General features: G+C 46.3%; 2 long non-coding RNA genes across 2 annotated transcripts; one reads left to right on the top strand and one right to left on the bottom strand.

Annotated features, from left to right (window-relative positions):
* On the bottom strand, positions 1-1,837 carry LOC145643542 (uncharacterized). The gene is made up of 3 exons (XR_014115972.1): positions 1,703-1,837; positions 771-1,151; positions 1-554 (listed from the first exon to the last, which is right to left on the bottom strand). It is a non-coding gene; the product is annotated as an uncharacterized LOC145643542 (long non-coding RNA).
* LOC113573899 (uncharacterized) lies at positions 1,148-2,182 on the top strand. Its single transcript, XR_003410262.3, has 2 exons — positions 1,148-1,303; positions 1,715-2,182. It is a non-coding gene; the product is annotated as an uncharacterized LOC113573899 (long non-coding RNA).
* The last annotated feature ends 5,084 nt before the right edge of the window (positions 2,183-7,266 follow it).

Genomic DNA, 7,266 nt, shown 5'->3' with positions numbered 1-7,266 from the left:
TGTGTATATGATCAGTGTTTTGGGAGAATGGCATCTTCTCAGGTTTGTATATACTTTTTTTGTTCCAGATCAAATCAGAAAGTTATGTGTGGGTAAACACAAATCACAAGGCTCTAACACTCCATATTTGGATAAAGAGAGATACTTTGAGGCAGGGTCATTCGATCACTACTGTCAGTCTTTGCATCAAACCTTTGACCCAGTGCCAGAAATCAAAATGTGAGATAAGCAAACGTATTTATCCTAAACATAAATAATCCTTTATGGGTGGGTGGGTGGGTGGGTGGGGGTTGAGTTTTATCTATGAAATGGCTATGCGTTTTCACTGAAATGATTATTAAACTCTAGTGATCACAGCCAGGCGGGGTAATTTTCATAGAAATGCGTTCTTGTGTCCCCACATACACTCACTGAGAAGGATTAGCGCCATCCAAGTGTAATGTACCCGGTAACTGTAAGTAATACTTATGTTTTCCTTCCAGCATCAGTTTATAGCTTGTTCGCGTTTACTGTAATTATTTTCTTGCTACAGCAGTCCCTCCGAGAGCAACGTCCTGCAATAAACATGAACGTCGAAGTTCAGTATGTTTCCAGCATAAAGACCTTTGATCGGTTTACACACAGCATACGTTTTATTTATTTATTTATTAAAAAAAAAAAAAAAAAAAGGATTAGCAATTGGATGGTGAGCCAGTTTACGCGTATGTGTTTGGCTATTTATTTTACCCGCCTCGCGTTGTCTTTAGCGAGCAGTGCCTCGCCCCACCCACCTGCTGAGAGTTCGCGTCTTCCCTGTTGCACTTGCGCTTCATTTGAAGTTCTGCTGGTGTAACATTTTCACCTTTAGCTCTCATTAGCAATCTCAGAGAAAGTTCTTTTTGGAACTTTTTCCCCTCGCCGAGCCGAGCGCCTTCTCCTCGAGTGACGGGGCGCTCGGGCGTTCACGGGAAGGGGGGGGGGGGGGGGGAGAGGGCGGGTTTTGGTTCACCCGGGGGACACGGAGGCTCCCGGGGAACAGAGCACGTTGAAAGGGAAAAGGTGTTGCGCCAGCCTGGGCCAGGGGGCGGCTGTGCCAGTCAGAGCGCCACGCTGCTCAGCGTCTGGGTGCCGCGCTTACGCTCTCCCAACCGGCTCGGGAAAGACATTCCGCTCTTCCAAACAGAAAGGAAATAACAATATCAATAGTAATAACAACAACAGTGGCATCAAATCATGTAGATTTGAGATGTTGGCGGTGTCACGGCATCAGCGACGGCATTAAAAAGAACAGCTTGAAATGATGCTTAGGAGTAGTGTCGCTGTGGTAGGTGACGTGAATTTTACAACTTCATCTGTTTTTTCCTTTTTCCCTTTTTGCTTTGTTTGTCTACAGACTTATTTATATATTTACAATAGCAAGAATAAGTCAAAATGTATTGATTTATTGAAGTCATTTTTTTTACACTAATGACTTTTCATTGTTTTTACATTTTTCATAATCTCCAGCTGAGCTCATACCGTTATGTAAACGAGCACTATTTTCGTTTTGGATTTTTTTGAGCTGTAGAATAATACTGACTTTAAGAGGAAGGCGAACTCCCCCGTATATCATTATTTGACCTTTCACTGTAATAATCCTGCAAGATTGTTCCTACAAATTAATACCAAAGGCACAAACATGGCCCTGAGTGGACTCAGGGAAAATTGTACAAATAAATCTTACTTTTGTTTGCAGGAAGTTAGTGTATCATTGCCTGTGAAACGGAAAAATTTTACTTCCAAGAGGACCTGCTCCGTGGGTGGACGCAACCCCCCCCCCCCCTTCCTTTTATTGACTTTTTCAGGTTCTGGTCTTCTGTTATTAGGGAAGCAAACAAATCAATATACTACACTATGGCCAAGTGCAGACGGGAGTGCTCCAGCCCACTGTCGCGAGCTCCTTCACCAATCATCTGGCCCGCAGCACGTCCTTGCTGTCTGCCCACATTTGCATTGCAGATCGGCAGAGGCAGTTGCACAACAGTTGTTTTTCACTCATTACTCACATAAATCAAACTGGAGGGCTACCGTAAGCACGCTCAGGCAGAGCTAAATGTAAAATAACACTTTCGTTAAAGAATCATTTTGCCTGCATTTGATTTCTGACTTGATTTATGTATTGATTAATGTAATGTCTATAAAAATCATGTGGGTTTTAAAAGTATTTATAAAACATTTTCTTTTTTTCCTCTTCTCTCAGAAAGATGAATCGATTATATTAACGAATTTTAATTTGTTTTAAACTGTCCGTGTGGTCACAGCTGGCTTAGGCCTTCCACCCCACCCCCACCCCGTGGTCTCCGGGGTCGTTTTCACTCGATGCCGGGCCCATCCGTCCTTATGTTTAGATCAAACGCAACAGATCCTTGTGCAAGGAAGTGCTGCCACTGTAGTCCGTGAACACGCCCCCGGCCTGCACCCCTCGAGTCCTCCCCAGCTGGAAAGTTTCGACATCTGCCGGTCTGGCGGCCGTACAACAGCTGTCAGTAGCACAGAAGCCTCAGTCGGACGGCAGTTGGTGGAATGGCGGGGTGCCAGCTTGTACCATCTGCGTGCCTGACATTTCCTTCTAATTAACAGAAGGGTTAATTGTTCTGGCAGGCTCAAATGTAGTGTCTAACATTCCCCAGGGGAGATGCTCACAAGTGGCAGAGTGGGAAGGTGCCGGGAAGCACGGCTAACACCGCCCGCCGCCGCCGGCGCGCGACAGTTAACAGTTGCCGATTGGTTACCCAGCCAGCATTAGGGCTGTTTATACCCCACCCCTCTCTCTCTTATGAATTATGCCAAGCTGCTGTAATGATGTAGAAAGAATTGGGTTTGGAGAGGCAAAGACCACTGCCTAGGGGCAATTGGGAGGGAACAATTTGCATGTTATTACTGCATATTCATAACTAATTGTGTTAGGCTTTGCTAATAGAGCAGAATGACAGTATGAAAAATTGAGAAGCCGTTTTTATAGCCAACAAAGCACACTGCTGTTTTTTTCCCCTGTTTCCAACACAGGGTGCTGAATGATCATTAAGACACTTAGTTGCTAAATATAACAGGTTGTATCATCTGTCAGCCTGACATGATGTAATTTATTAAGTGGTCTAATTTTATCTTAGTGCATGGAGGCCATTTTTTTTACACCATTTAACATGGCATGTCATAACACAGAAATGTTGTGAAATTGTGTTTCCACAACATATTAACTGTTAACATATGTGAAAATTTGCCCAAATAATTACAACACATTTGTTACCACAGGCCCAATTTTTTTCCAAATAACACGGAAACAAATAATGGCAAATGTAATGTTTGATAGCCAGGATGTCAGAAGATAATGTGGGCTACTGCCAGTCTGTGATAGTCTTGGTGAACAGAACACGCACAAACATAACCATGAGGCATTCCGTAACCTTCCCGGTTGGCGCACGTGTGATGCGCTCGGTACAAACATACATATGTCACGATGAATGATTAATTTTGTATCATGTTATCATGTTGTTTTCAGAGGCGGGTATGATTGTCGATATGCTGACACTTTGTGTGCATGTGTGGGGGTTTGCCTGGTGCTCGCGACACGTTGTGCACACGCACACATCACAGTGATGGGCTAAATGGATGCCCTCTGGGTGCGGGAGTCAATTTGCACATCTCCCTTGGCCCCTGCCTTGCATTGACTGGCTGTCAGGGCAGAGTGTGGGGAAGGATCGGGCCCCTGGAGTAACGAGGCAGGAGCGTTTTACCCAGCATGGGAGTGCCCCTACCAGTCCGCCAGCGGAGCCGGCTGCTTTTCTTCCACAATGTCCCAAAGAGGAAATGGGACTGAAATTGACTGCAGTTAGTTACCATTCAGAAATTTCTCTATTCACTGCGCTTTCAATTTTCAAAAACCTAGACTTCCCAAGTTCTCTCCCTTAAATGTCAGATGATAGATATCTGGGCAATGGGCACCAAAGTGCTTAAGTATATCACATAATTGTGTGTAATTGAAACGAATGGATGCTTTTCTCAAAATGAGACCAAAAAACTGAAACTGTGAAGGAAAAGCTTGACAAAAAGTCCCTCATAATGGCTGTGTGGTGAAGTGTTTTGGTAATGCTTGTAATTTTCCGCTGCACTTGGAGCCAAACTTTTTCATAAAGCAGTGTGGAGAACGAGGAAGGCTTTGAACGGCTCCTCCCTGGCCGTTCTTTGTTTAACTCTTCTAGACATGGAAGATCAGATGCCTGCTCAGAGCAGCGCCTCGCAATGCGCTTGTGCTTTGTGAATCCTCTGGTGTTCCACCCCCCCCATCCACCCCTCTGATATACAGAGCGTCTTGACGCATCCCCCCGTGTTCTGTATCTGATCCCTATTCCTCCTCTCACGTCAGTTTATCTCTTTTCACTTCTGATGACTCAGGACACCAGTGAGGGAAAACGAGGCATGCCCGTGCGCACACGCCAGCCTTTTCTACAAAGCCTCTATTTACATAGCCAAATATAAGGGATGATGGGTTCCGTTTATATATTTATTTTTGTGATCGTTTGTTTACGTTTTGCAGGGCAAACATTAAGAAGGCCGTGTTTATGCGGTGTGGCTGGGATATGGCTTGCCGAGCGGGCGATAGCATGGCGCCTGACAGCTGTCGCTAGCAGCTTGGCAGAGCTCGTCAGGAAGCCTCTGCCGCCTGCCTGCTCTGTCATAGAAGTTTAGTGTGCCGCGCCACACTGACTGGGCTGAGGGAGCCGGGGCAGCATTGGAGTGGAGAGGCACGCTCGCCTGCCCTTCAGCTAACACGCTGGCACTTCCACAAATGCCCCCACCACCCACCCATCCAACAACACCCCCGCTGGCATGGCCCGTCCAAAACCTGTCCAAACCCGCCATCCACCACTCACCTGCTTAGCGCTGCTGTTAAATGCCACGCTGATCGTAACAGGGCTCTGCTGCCTAATTCCATGTTTGTTTTCGCGAGTATGGGAGTGTGTCTACGTGGGTGGGTGTGTATAAGAACCTGTCTTCTACTATTAATGCTGACCACACATTTCACACTACAGGATCCACCCCATCCGCAGAAAAAAATAAAATAAAATTTGTGAACAACATCCTACCATTATCCCTCTAACATGCCACCTGAGTCTCTGCCACCTTTTTTTTTTGGTTTGTTTTTTGAAGTTCTGAAGGTTCAGCGAGGCGTAAAGTACATGCTGGCGGGGTGGTATCTGAAGAGTGAGCACACGTTGTCACACCTGGCGCAGCCTAGCGCATGCAGGGAAGTAGGCAGGGCCCTTCCTCCAGGCGTGCGGCTGAGCCACGCCTCCTCTCGGACAGAGATGGCATGACGGTAGCGACGCAGGGTGGAGGGGCCACACTTTGGCCCAGAAAAGAATGCTCCAGTCGCCGCCCCGTAATTGTGGAGCTCGCCAGGGGGTTCCTGAGCAGCAAAGAAAAGCGGGAACAGAAGAAAGGAGGAGCGCAAGTGCACAATGCAGATAGGGGAGGTTCATTAAGACTTTCTCATTAGAGGCCCATCACAGGCATCACTACAACAAAGCCATGGAGGTGCCATTAGGGACAGAATGGTGTCTGGAGCAATTTCACTTAGCCTCTTACAAGGACAACTAATGGTTTCTTACAAAGGTCTCCGACAAATTACAGACAGCTTTTTAAAAAAAAACAAAAAACCTCAAACCCACAAAACAGAAGAGGCGTATGTGTTTTTCGTTTTGGGGGTTTAGAGCTGGCCCAGTGTAATTCATTTCAAGCTTATGTTTTTTGTTGTTGCTTTTTTTCTTTATTTTATTTTAAGTTTGCTTTGGCCTCCACATACGTTCTAGATCAAACTTCTTCACAGAATGTGACTGGCTCGGCTATTTGCTTCTCGATCTTTGCGTGTTTGCGATCCATGGGGCTTCCTGGCATGCGTTTAATAATCTCCCCCACGTCGGCCTGAGTCGACAGACCTTATGAAGGTTCAGAAGAAGGATCCACAGAACCACCTGAACGCCAAGAACAATAGCGCTGAAAGTCTGTAAGAGGAAATGAAGATGCTTTTGTTCCACAGAGCTCTGAAGAACTAAGATGCCAAGTATGATGAGCTAAAGCAACTGCAGACTCCTTTTCTGATTTTTATGTTTTTTCTTGATTTTGTCAGTAGCAGAGTTTAGGTGTGGTGGGTGTGACATTGTGTGTGACCCTCAGCCTCTGCATGTGTTGCACAGTACTTTTCACAAGTGAAAAATCGGAAACACTGTTTGCCCTGAATGGGCTGAGCTGTGTTCAAGCTGAAGCCATGCTTTATTTGTTTGTTTGGTTGTTTATTTATTTATTTAAAACATTTTTTTTTACTGCTTCCCACATTTCCTTATGGTGTGTCACCCAGTTAAATCCACTGCTGTTTTATTGTCTGTGGGCTGCATCTTTTCCAAATCAATGGCTACACTAAAAATCAATACAGAAAAACCAGGCAAATTATTTGCCATTATATTAAAATGTACATTTTTTTAAAAAATGTTTGTGTATCGTAAAAATTGTGGTCATGTAGTTGAACTGAGAACTATGTTTTTTCTGTTTATGAGCCTAGTTACTGTCATTGTGCTCTTTTATAGGCTGAGAGTGGGTAAAGGCTGGGTGTTACTACGTTTTGCCATCGCGTTCTGTCCGGCATGGCAGGGGTTCACGGCCTTGATGTTCCCACAGGTGCGACGCAGCGGCTGTGTCGAAGTGGCTGGGCTCACCAGCAGACACCATGCTTCCTGCCCCTAAACGAGTGAGAGATTCAAACAGAGAGAGAGAGAGAGAGAGAGAGAGAGAGAGCAAACAGACTTCTCACCTTTCTTACAATAGACATTATCACACGCACTCCGCCACGCTGCACGAATGAAAGCAGGAGTATCTGATTGGACAGTTAGCACGGGCCATTTGGAATATTCACCGCATGCTCACTGATCAGCAGAAGGCTTGAGCTGAGAGTAAGCCCTTGGTGCTGGTCGTGCGCCACACACCTCCGACATCCACGGCTTCGCCTTTGTCCGTGGCCGCCGGGTGCCAGACTGGCTACGCGTTCATTAAACCGGTACGATGAGATGCGAACGGGGGGCCGGCAAGGCGGCATTGTTGTCAGCGCGGTGTGTGAGCCCGCGTTTGAAGTATCGCGTGCAGCTGGGGTTCCACGTACTGTGGCGGCGGGCGGCTGAGCAGCGAGAGCAGGTTCGTGATGCAAGCATCACCTGCAGAGTATCAGTGGGGTATTAAGGACTCTCCTCTCCTCCTAAT

Source organism: Electrophorus electricus, chromosome 1 (assembly GCF_041902795.1).
Source record: "Electrophorus electricus isolate QZ-2024a chromosome 1, ASM4190279v1, whole genome shotgun sequence".
Classification (NCBI taxonomy): domain Eukaryota; kingdom Metazoa; phylum Chordata; class Actinopteri; order Gymnotiformes; family Gymnotidae; genus Electrophorus; species Electrophorus electricus.
Note: the sequence above shows the minus strand (reverse complement) of the source record. Positions and strands in the feature narration are given on the sequence as shown.